Below are 12647 nucleotides of genomic sequence, written 5' to 3'. Positions count from 1 at the left end.
AGTAATAGCTAATTTTCGAGTTGAGAATGTAAATAATTTGATTAAAGAAACCAAGGTTGTGTCCCCTTTAATGAAGTGTAATGCAATCAGTGTTAATATGATATATTTCTAATGGAAGGTCCTTTTGATATGCAGATGATGTCTAAATGACTACCCAATATTTTCCAATAATTGGGTAGTATTTCCTCTTTATGATTTTTCCAAATATAAAAGAGTTGCAATTAAGAACAATCAATATATGCCAAATAAAACCCACTTATTCCTAAGCGATTATATTAAATAAGGTTTAAAGCCTTGAGTCTTTGATATTTACTTCTACCAAATTCTAACCCACTTTCCCAAGCTAAGTAAGAATTTAATGGCACTTGTTAATATTTACAACCACCAAAAATAAATGAAGAATGAGAAGTAAATAAATATCAATCAACCATTATATATATATATTCAATGTTAAACACCTATTTAGGGTCCACAACCTTAGTATTTAAAGTTAGCTACACATGCTAAAATACAAAAGGAATAGAGTATTTAATGCCATAAAGCTTACAAAGTGAAAGATTCTTGACCTAAAAGCTTCCAAAATAGAGGAATATTAAGGCCTTGTATTGTAGTCTCAAAGTCATACAATATGAGCCCACAAAATTACAATAAATCTATTTATAGAGGGTCAAAAGTCGAGATAGAAAACGGACAAAAATACCCTTTCAGGTCAAATATGTGACCGTATTTCTGTCGCATAACAGACATGCGGTCCGCATTCTTTTCATGCCCATCGCACTTCAGAACCCTAGTTTCTAGGCCGTCGTCGCATTGTGGATTTGCGGTCCGCATTCCAGATATGTGATCGCATTCTGCGTCTCAATTTCCACCATCAGCATTTCTCTCCATGAGTTTGCGGTCCATTATGCGGTTCACAAACCTGTTATGCGATGGAATTCTGGACCGCATTTCTTGCACTGGATTTTGGCCAACATTCTGTTTTGGTTTGCGATCCTTTGCACATTATGCGGCTCGCATGTAGGATTTGTGATCGCATCTTTCACCGCAGTTTTACCTTTGTGCTGCATTTTGCTCATTTCTTGTCTTTTTGTGGCTTTTTGCTTTCATTTCCATGCTCTTAGGTCCTTAAACTCATGTACTGCAAAAACACTAAAATTACATAAGTAAAGGAGATAATTGCATTCAAAACAAGCTAAAATCTAAGCAATTTGTATTGAAATGTGCCGAAATTCTTCGGCACATCAGATACCTGTCATATCCTCATGCGACCATGCAAAATAATCGGCATTAATTTTAAGGAATTCAATAAAATCATACCTGAGCTCCGGGTGCAGTCCTATTCCCAAATGGAATTTCCTTTCTTGTAATTCTTCGAACAACGCAACTTGCTCTAGTTATTTCGACATGGACTTCACTGCGTCCATCTCTTCTAGAACTTGAAAATACCTTGGGACCTGATACTATTCTGATTCCTCTGTCCCGGGCTAAATTCTTTTGGTTCGAGGGCAGATGTCAGTTCTTGTAATTACTATACCGCGCGCTCCTTTCCTTTGCTACTAGAGACCAAAATTGCATTCATCTCCCTTACTACCGGTTGATCGCCTCTTATCTGCTTGATCCCCTCGGGTGTCGAAAATTTCAATAATCGGTGATATGTTGGAGGCGCAACTTTCATCTTGTGTAACCATGGCCTTCCTAGGATGATATTGTACCCCATGTCCTCGTCTACAACTTCGAAGAGAGTTGTTTTCATTACTCATTCAGCGATTGTGAGCAGCAAAATCTCTCTCTGGGTTGTCACACTCGCGAGGTTGAATCCAGCAAGGAGCTTTGTTGCCTGAATAATGCTTCCGTTAAGTTTAGCTTGTTCCGGTATTCTCTATTGTATGATATTAGTTGAACTCCTTGAATCCACTAAAACATATTTAATCTTAAAATATAATACATTTAAAGAAATTACTAGTGCATTGTTGTGTGGTAGCAGCAATCTATCTGCATCTTCCTCCGTAAAAGTGATATCGTCTTCCCGGAGCCTTTTACTATGAGGTATTGATATTTTCGTCTTCTTTTCTACCGAAAAGGTAACCCCATTAGTCTTATTCCCTCCAAAGATCATACTGATCAATTGGTGTGGGGTTCTTCTCCTACTTTTGAGGGTTCTGTGTTGTCTCTGTTCCAACCATAATTGTTCTTAGCTTGGTTAATATAGAATTCTCTGAGGTGACCATTCTTCAACAGTGTTGTCACTTCTTCCCGTAGGTGTCAGCAGTCCCCTATTCGGTGGCCATTTGTTCCATGGTATTCACACCATAAGTTAGGATCCCTCTATCCGGGATTAGATCCCATTGGTCTGGGGAACCGTTCCTTTTTTATGTTTCTCACGGCTGACACCAATTCTACTATACTGATGTTGAATTTGTATTCCGATAACCTAGGGTAAGAAAAATTCCGTGACCCTGAAATTTTTTTATCCTGCAGCTATCTATTGTTCCAACCGCAATTGGTCCTTCTATCAACGGTGAACTTGTCTACTGTCCGGAAGATTCTGCTATGGCCTTCAGTCCACTCATAGGGCAAAAATCGGCCCCTCGAAGTTCGTATGTCAGTGTCGTAATCATCCTTTGACTTTTCTCTGTTCTTCTCCCATCCTTTGGTCAATAATGGAAAACCAACCTGATCATCTTCAATCCTTATTTTTGACTCGTACAGGTTGTGGACGTCCGCCCAAATCGTTGCTTGAAGCTCAAGCAGGCTTTCCTTCAATTTTTGGGAAGCGTCTGAACTTCTCGGATTCAATCCTTTGGTGAATGCTTCAGCTACCCATTCATCCTGGACAGTCGGGAGCAACATTCTTTCCTTCTGGAATCGAGTAACAAACTCCCTTAATAACTCGGACTCTCCTTATGCATTTCTGAATATATCAGCCTTTCGGGCCTGTACTTTTCTGGCCCCGACGTGGGCCTCAATAAAAGAATCCACGAGCATTTCAAAGGAATCTATGGAATGCTCGGGTAACAGCAAATACCACGTCAAAGCTCCCCTTGTAAGAGTTTCTCAAAATTTCTTTAACAACACAGATTTAATTTCTTGAGGAGCTAGATCTGTTACAACCCATATCCACATGTGTTAGTTCGTGCCATATATTAATTAACATAAATTCAAGAAGGAATTATCTTTGAGAAGATAAGAAGTCAATCCTATTGGTCTTAAGTGATACAAGAGTGTATCAGGGTGATTAACAAGTATTAGAAGTTAAATGAATCAAGGATGTTGTAACTCGTATTTTCAGGTAAATCTAGCGGTGCTTAATACACTTAAGAGGTCATTTATTAAGGTATTTTAATCATATTATATCCGTATCATAAGTCTTGAAGTCAAACGAGTTATGAAACAAAAGTCGACAAAAGTTGTCGCAACTTAGGTTCATAATTTTACTTAAACATTAGGTCAAATGTTTCTAATCTTTTCTCCTAATTTCCAAGGAATTACGGGGTGATCTACCAACTAAATTAAATATCTATGAGTCTAGTTTCCAACTCATTAAACCTTTCATCGATATGATCTCGGAGTAGAGAGATATTCGCATTTTTGCGAGACTGCGCCAAGCACCTCTTTATGGGGCCCACTAAGGCGGTTTAAGATATTTGGACCTATATAGGATGCCTCCAACCCGTTTTAAGTCATTTATCCTCACTATTTTCAGACTTAGAACCCTAGGAACATCCTCTCAAGGTTCTCTCAAGATTCAAGACCCCAAAAAAGGGCAAACAACACAAATCAAGTGTCGGGAATTCCGTGGCGCTAGTAAGTCTCTTGTTCTTCTTGTTGTTGCTCATTTTTGTGTCGTTCTAGCTCGTGTGGGAGGTTGTTTTAAAGGGTTTATGTTCTGTAAATACTCCCTCATATTCTTAATATCAATCCTAGGTGATTTCAATCCTTCTAAAGTGATTCTAGTGCCAAAAAACACTAATTGATCGCTAGTTTCGCTTTTTTGTTGTTGTGGTAGCATTGGAGGGATATTTCATGGAAATTTAAGGTCAAATTGGAGTTTTTCTTTCTATATAAAGGTAAGGAACCTCTTACTCAATATGAATTTAAGATTATCCAAGTTGCGGCTAAGCCATTGAAGCTAGAACTTGTGAAACATATATCGAAAGGCTTGGTAGTAATGTTATTATTTTGTGGACTATTTTGCGTTGCTGTTAGGCTGCGTATTTTACTAATGTTTTGTGGAGTTTTGGAGGAGGAAGGGTTGTATAAACACCATATATATGTAGGGTTGTGGGATGATAGTTATTCATAACATTTCCGGGTCGTTTGACACGACTACGGTGGTCGTCGTATGTATGATGTAATTAGGTTGTGCGTGGACTGTTTTGGGAGGCTCAATATGTTTATTATTGATGTTGTTTGGGCTGTTTGGTGATTGTTTTGAATGGTGTGAAGTCATATATATAGGGGAGGTGCTGTCCGTTTCAACGTAAAATAGGTTGTGGTCGATACATAATAGTTATGACGCTTAAATGATAACGATAGTATCGTTTCTCTTATTGTAGACTAAGGAGTTGTGAAAATTGCATAGCTTGTGATTGGGGCAGTATATACAAGGTATGTGAGGCTATCTCTTTTCTTCTTTTGCACGACTCCGATTGTACATAATGTAATGAACGAGCTTCCAAAGATACTCTACTCTTAGAAGCTAGCAGTACTTACATTGCTTTCCCTCTTATGGAACGATTGATGTTTGATGTTGCTTCTCTTATTCTTATGTTATCAATGTTGTTGGTACTTCCTGATTCTTATAAGGTTCGTAATGAAGAGTTGGTCCTAATAACGTGTACAGAGGATACCGACCTTACGTCACTCCGAAAGGTTTAGAATGTGATTTCATGAGTCGAGCATGCATTATATATATGTATCTATTTTACTCTATCGAGCCACACAATAGTCGGCCGAGTATATATATATCTATTTTACTCTACCGAGCTGCGCTATAGTCGGCCGGGTACGACACCTATTATGCAACCACTGATCAGTTGGGTTTTACCGAGCTTCACGTGGTCGGGTACGATTCTACCGAGCCTTATGATGGCCGGGTATGTTTTTACCGAGCCTATTATGGTCGGGTACGATATGATGATGATGATTCCCACAGAGGCGTATGTTTTAAAAGTTTATGTATACATACATATGTATCATGCATTGAATGTCAGTAGCCCTCAGAGGTACTCAGATTTTCCAGGTTGTATATTCTCTATCCCTGCTTACATTACTGTTCGTATTTATGGTTCCCTGCCTTACATACTCAGTACTTTATTCGTACTGACGTTCTTTTGTTTGTGGATGTTGCATGTCGTGTTGCAGGTCCTGATAGGCAGACAGGTGCAGCTCCCCCACCACAGTAGGCTGTCCAGTTCAGCGGTGATTGGCGAGATCCCTTCTCCAAACTTGTCGTGGTCTTGGTATGCATTTCTGTTATAGATATTATGGGTATGTCGGGGCCCTGTTTCGGCTATGTTGCAGCACTTATGTTCATTTAGAGGCTCATAGACAAGTGTCGACTCATGTATAGTTTAGTATGCCTTGTCGACTGGTTTTTGTTGTATAGTCTTTCATGGTAGCGTGGTAGCTCATACCTTATATATAGTTTCTTGATTGTCTGGTCATCCCCTGCTATGTATGTTCATGCCGTCATATTTTATTGCTGGTTGTCCATGATCCAGGTCTACCATTTATATTGATCTCGTCATCCCTAAAAGATAATAAAGAAGGTTAGATGAAATGTACGTTGGTGCTCGGCAAGTATGGTCGGGTGCTAGTCATGGCCCTCCAGTTTGGGTCATGACAAAATCATTTCCTTTTACCGCCATTGTGTAGGTAGTAATATGCTTCTGAGGGTCTGAAGTTCCGTCATACTTTGGCACTTCGCGCATTTTAAACCGCTTTGGGATTAATTCTGGTGTAGCGATTGGCTTGTACGGCAATTGAGTATACTTCTTGGAGTTCAGGCCCTTCAGTACTGGTGGCGCGCCCGGGATTTGGTCCATGCAGGAGTTTACTTCCCTCATAAGCCGTAAAAGTTCATTCTTGAAAGGATCATTCAAGTTATTGAGACCGGATCTGCTCCCCCAAGATTTTTCGGAGCCGACTTCACCCTTGGGAGTGTTGATGTCGATCCTCTGCATTTTTTTGGTTTACGGGAACACCGGGAGGAATTGAATTTCGTCCGTTTGCATTATTCGAAGTCCCCGGTAGCGCCTGCTTCAGCTCTATCATAACTTTATCCTGTCGCATGAGTTAGCCTAGAATGATCGCATGTTGCTCTTGCAAGACCCTAACTGCATCGACGACATGCTCCTCTTTAGCATCATCGGAGTTGTCTCCTGAACATGTCGAGGATATTGCCTGTCATGCACCGCGTGGCGTCATTCCCCTCGTTGTGGGTGTCACTGATTGAATTCTCGAAATGAGGTTGATCCCCTTGAATTTCAGGATTGTACGTGTTGTTAACAGTGTTATCTGCCATTTTTTGTGATTTTCTCTAAGACCAAACAATCAAAGTACGTTAGTAAATAAGGCAAGGACCAATTTAATTGCACGGGTATCTAGGCCCACGGTGGGCGCCAAACTGTTTACCCGTAAAACGGTACAGTTAAATTTATATGTGGTTTCTAGACAAGTGAAGTAATTTGATCCTGAAAATAATAAAATAAGTAAAGAATTATGCAATACTTAGCCTTAGATGTAGACGAAATAACAGATATGACAATTTCGGGAACAGGGTTTCCGAGCACAGCGATGATGAAATCAAAAGGTAAGAAAGTAAAATTGTATTAAGCTTGTATAGAATGTAGTATAAGTTTGTTATAAAATTTGTATCTTTTACAATGATAAATAAGTTCACTATTTATAGTTGTGTCTAGGAAATTAGGAGGTCCTAGGATCGTGCTCTCCTTTAATGTCAATTATAAGGGATATTGATGAAGATGTAACGGTGGACATAAATATCAAATTCCCTATAACTGGTCGTTGCCCTTAATGTCGCAGAATATTCCTTATTAAATGCTACCGGACGCCAGGCATTTAACACACCTCTATAAAAGTTATCTCTTCCGATGACAAGCAAAATATCTGTGTTCAGTCTTAGGCCAGCCTCGTCATGGGTTCCACATGTCCTTCCTTTAGATGACCATGTGTTATATCATATTTTACCATATACAATAAGTATGCAAAACTATTACTTTCCCTTCGAAAATTATCACTTTAGGATGAAATATCCCTAATATAACTCACAATATTATAAAAGCATGAATACAATGTTGGATTACAAAAATAACTTTTTTAATATTAAGTATAATAACTCACAATAAAAGGACATAATCGAAATTCTAGACATTAGCCTCATAATCCTATTAGTTTTAGGACATACACATGTACTATCCACTATACGTTAGCCTTGTAAACCAATTACCTTTAGGAATACTAATTACCTTTATTAGGAACACGTAACCATGTAAACATATTACCTTTTGGATCCTAAATTCCTTATTAATTTTATTAATTAGTAATTACTTGTCAGACATAGACATACTTCATTTTGGACCAAGTATACCTATAATCCTATTCATGTTTGGACAACAACGATAATAAGTACTCATATTATTTAAATAACTTAATTTAATTTCCTTTCCCTTTTTTATTTGAACCAAATTTCAATTTTGTTTGAGAACGTATTATATGAATTCATTCAAAAAAAAAAGGAGGACCAAATACTTCTAATAAAGTCACTTATTCCATATTCTCAATCATAAACTTTTTAAAGGGCATTTATTTTTATAAAATCGACATGCTTTGGAATTTAAGTTATTTACTGTTCGATAATAATTAATAAAAGCATTTTATTGTATATATATATATATATATATATATATATATATATATATATATATATATATATATATATATTATTAATAAAAGCATGAATACAATATCGTTTACAAAAATAACCTTATAATATAAAGCATAATAACTCACATAAAAGGACATAACTGAAATTCTAGGCACTAGGCTTACAATCCTATTAGTTTTACATAATACTACACGTTAGGAATTCTATTAGTATAAGTACTTTCGAGCATAGACACGTTAAATATTTCTTTTACTAATTTAATTTGAAAACATATTATAATGTCCTATTACTAATTCATATTGTCCAAATCTACGTGAAAAAAGGAGAGCATATATTATTATAAAAGTACGAATACAATATTGAAAGACCAAAATAGTCTTAAATATTAAATAGAAGAATTCATAGGTAAAGGATATAACTAAAATAACTTTCTTCTTCTTTTGGACTACAATACCTTCTATGTTGATTTTTTTTAAAATTTAAGATTTTTAAATTAATAAAATTTTATCTATTAAATTCTTATTAAAAGTATGTAGAAATTAAATTAATTTTATAAGAATCCTCCATATTGGCAGTACATTACCACTCCATAACATTCAATGCCAAAACAAAATAAAAATACTCTTAAATGAATTGCCTAAAGCATTGAATTTTAGAGAAAAATATATCCCAATAATATACTTTTATAATGTATTTGAATTATTTTTCTACTCAAATAATATATTTTTAATTGATTTTTCATGTAATATCTACAACTAAGAAATTATTTAAGAATATAAATGTGTGACAAAGAGAAAAAAATAATTGGTAAAAGTCAATATCACTAATAATTCTGCATACATAAAGATCTAAAAGGTTAAATGTTAGATCATCTTTTTACTCTTTGAAAATAATATTTATGGTGGATAAAATTATAATTATGATTAAATCTTTAACTAAAAGTAAGAATCTTAATAAACATAAAATAAATTATTTGTTATGTTATACACCAAACAATAAAATCTTTCAATTAATATTTATCAAGAGAATCCAATTTAATTATTTTTAAATTCATCATATGAGTAAAATTATTTTTCAATTTTAAAAAAAAATTATAGGCTACATAACTTTATTCCATAAAAAGAGCGTTATAGGTTTAAAATTAGATCACAAACTAAAAAATGTTAGTATAGTATTAAGAATCAAACAGCCACACAATTGTCTGTTGAAGCATAATCAAAGCTAAATCCTGAACAAGAACAAACTTTCAAGACTATATTATAAAGAGTCGACTCTGGTATAGCGGGATTATCCTTGTAGATGTCTCCAACGTATCGAAATAATATTTCTATGTCATGCATTACTTGAAAATGTCAATCAAGAGGCATGATACTGTTAGCAAAATAACAAATGGTTTACCAACAACAATTTTATTATAAGGTCATTTACTTTAGATTCGATATACCTTTTCAATCAATTGAAATAACCATCACAAATATAACAAAGCAGAGCAAATATTGCTAAATTTATAAGAAAAGCAAAATTGATAATATGGGATGAAGTGCTTATGGCTAAGTGTCAAAAGATCGAAACAGTTGCCCCGAGTTCTAGAGATATATATTGAATATCAATGAAGTGCTTGGTGAAAAATTAATTATTTGGAAGGTGATTTCTGTCAAGTACTACAGTAGTTCCAAAATCGACGAAAGCAGGGACTATAAAAACTAGCTTGTCAAAATTGTACTTATGGCCTCAAATGAAAAAAAGTCAACTAATAAAAAATATAAAATAAGAACAGATCTAGTTTTCGGTAACTTCTTGATTCGTGTCGGAAACAAAGAAGAGTATCTAATAAAAGATGATTATATAACAATACAACAACAACAACGACCCAGTATAATCCCACAAGTGGAGTCTGAGGAGGGTAATATGTACGCAGACCTTACCCCTACCCCGAAGGGTAGAGAGGCTGTTTCCAGGAGACCCTCAGCTCAAATGATTATATAACAATAATGCATTTAATAAGGGAAATATTTCTATCATTATATTAAAACACACTTTGTAAAAATTTCATGATAGAAATTAAAGGTATCTTAGTTAGCAAAAATGAATATATTGATCAACTAAATAAAAGGGTGATTGCGAAATTTTATGGTACAAATAAAATATTTTTCAGTTTTTGACTTAGCGGACGATGATACCAACAATTACTACCATGAAGAATACTTAAATACTTTAATACTAAATGGCTTTCTACCACACAGGTTTGTTGTCAAGTTTATTAATTTTTACTTATATTACTGTCACCATATATATAATATACTAAGTTAAAATTGATCTTCTGTTGCATATATATTAATTTTAAAAAGAATATGTCTATCATGCTACTGAAAAAGTTAGATCCGCCGAATAGCTTATGTAATAGCACAAAGATGGTATATAGAAGTTTTGACAATAACGTCATACATGAAAAAATTATGATACTAGTCAATGTACTTCTAAGTATATTTTTATCCCCGAATTCAACTTTTGTCTGATAATAATTTTAGATATATTTATATTTTGCAATTATAATAAATAAAGCACAAAGAAAAACATACTAGTCTTCAGAATATCTACATCAACAGTAAGATAGAAAGGCTAACACTACAGGATAGAATAAAGATAGAGACTCCTTGGTCTGCGGACGCGGCAGATATACCTCGAAGTCTCCGAAAGATCTCCCTGCCTCAAGGTGGGTAGAGGTACCTGGATCTGCACATGAAAAACATGCGCAAAAAGGGGCATGAGTACACCACAGCGGTACTCAGTAAGTGCCAAGCCTAACCTCGGTCGGGTAGTGACGAGGAAGGTCAGGGCCCTACTGAGGTAAATAATAATAAACATGACAGGATAAGATAAACAGTATAAATGAGAATCTACAGTAATAATCTATACAGTATGATAAGAGTACAATAATGGAACAAAAATAAAGGCATAACACAAGGAAAAATACCACTCACAGCAAGGATAATAACCGGGGATCTCTTGGTATCCCGAGGATCTCTTGGTATCCTCAATATGTACACTAGGGATCTCTTGGTATCCCGAGGATCTCTTGGTATCCTCAATAAATACACTAGGGATCTCTGTTATCCCGAGGATCTCTTGGTATCCTCAATAAACACACAAGGGATCTCTTGGTATCCTTAATATATATGCCAGGATCTCTTGGTATCCCGCACCTCAGTCCATAACATAAATACGTGCAGGGGATCTCCCGGGATGCCGTCTCATACTCCCAAATTAAAACACACAGCAACAGCTCAAGAATATCAAAATAAATACTATGTTCGAAACAAGTAAACAGTTAATTCTAGCATAACATGCTTCACGTAACACAATTAAGGCAGTTTAAGAAAATAGACAATTAAGTCAACTAAGCATGCTTTTCTAAACTAACACAGGCTAAGTTTGCAAGTAGAACAAAAAAACATGTAACAAAGGAACTCAGCTTAAATACGTAAAGTAAAACCGGATTTTCAACAATTAGCTCAAGTACACGCTCACCACCTCACGTACAAGGCATTTCAACTATCAAATATCATATCCTAAGGGGAAGGTCCCCCACACAAGGTTAAACAAGCCACTTACCTCGAACCGGCTCAAAATCAACTCGAAACCACACTTTTGCCACGAGTATCTGACTCCAAATTGCCCAAATCTATTCAATTCACTTGCATATTGTAAATAACATCTCAAGTAACTGATTCTACAATTAAAGTCTAAGCTAATACGCGAAATTATGTAAAATAACCAAAATACCCCTCGGGCCCACGTCTCGAAATTGGGTGAAATTTACATTTTCAGAAACCTCGTACTCTCACGAGTCTATACATAACAAGAACACCGAAATGTCTAAATGACCCTTCAAATCTTCATTTAAAGGTCTCTTAAACTCAAGCCCTAATTACCCCTTTTTTCCAAATTTCTCACCATTATTTAAGTCTTTAATCATATGAAAATGAGTTATAAAGCCAAGAACATTACCGCCAAGTGATTCCCCTTTGTTTTCCTCAAAAATCTCTCTTAGAAGCTTCAAACCCGAATGAAAATGGTGGAAGAATGCCTCAATTTCGCAAAGTCAACTATTATATGTTCTGCCCAAGCGATTACCGCATTTGCGGACAAAACATCGCATCTACGACTCTCACTAAAACGCCAGCTTCCGCATCTGTGGACCTTTAACCGCAGGAGCGGCTCCGCATCTGCGAGCCTCACAGTGCATATGTAGTTTCTGAAGAATCGACCTAAAGCCGCTTCTGCGGTCCTTTAGCCGCTTCTGCGACGGTGCATCTACGGTCCCCAAGCCACAAATGCGAAAAATACCAGAAGCAGCAATGCAACAGCTGCTGCAACACTTCTTCAACCTTCCCGTCAACCATCCGAAATCACCTCGAGGCCCCCGGGACCTCAACCAAAAGCACCAATATCACCTAATACTTTATTCAAACTTGTACCAATCCTTAAAACTCCTAAAACAACATCAAAACCTCGGATTAATCAAGGATTTAAGCCTAAGAACTCCAAATTTCTTCAAAATACGTTTTCGATCAAAAACCCAACCAAACCATCTCCGAATAACCTGAAATTTTGCACGCACATCCCAAATGACATGACGGAACTACTAAAACTCTCGGAATTCCATTCCAACCCTCGGATCAAAATCTCACTACCGGACCAGAAACTTCATAAACTCAACTTTCGGCATTTCAAGCCT

This window comes from Nicotiana tabacum, chromosome 20 (genome assembly GCF_000715075.1).
Source record: "Nicotiana tabacum cultivar K326 chromosome 20, ASM71507v2, whole genome shotgun sequence".
In the NCBI taxonomy this organism is placed as follows: domain Eukaryota; kingdom Viridiplantae; phylum Streptophyta; class Magnoliopsida; order Solanales; family Solanaceae; genus Nicotiana; species Nicotiana tabacum.
This window is presented reverse-complemented; position numbering follows the sequence as displayed.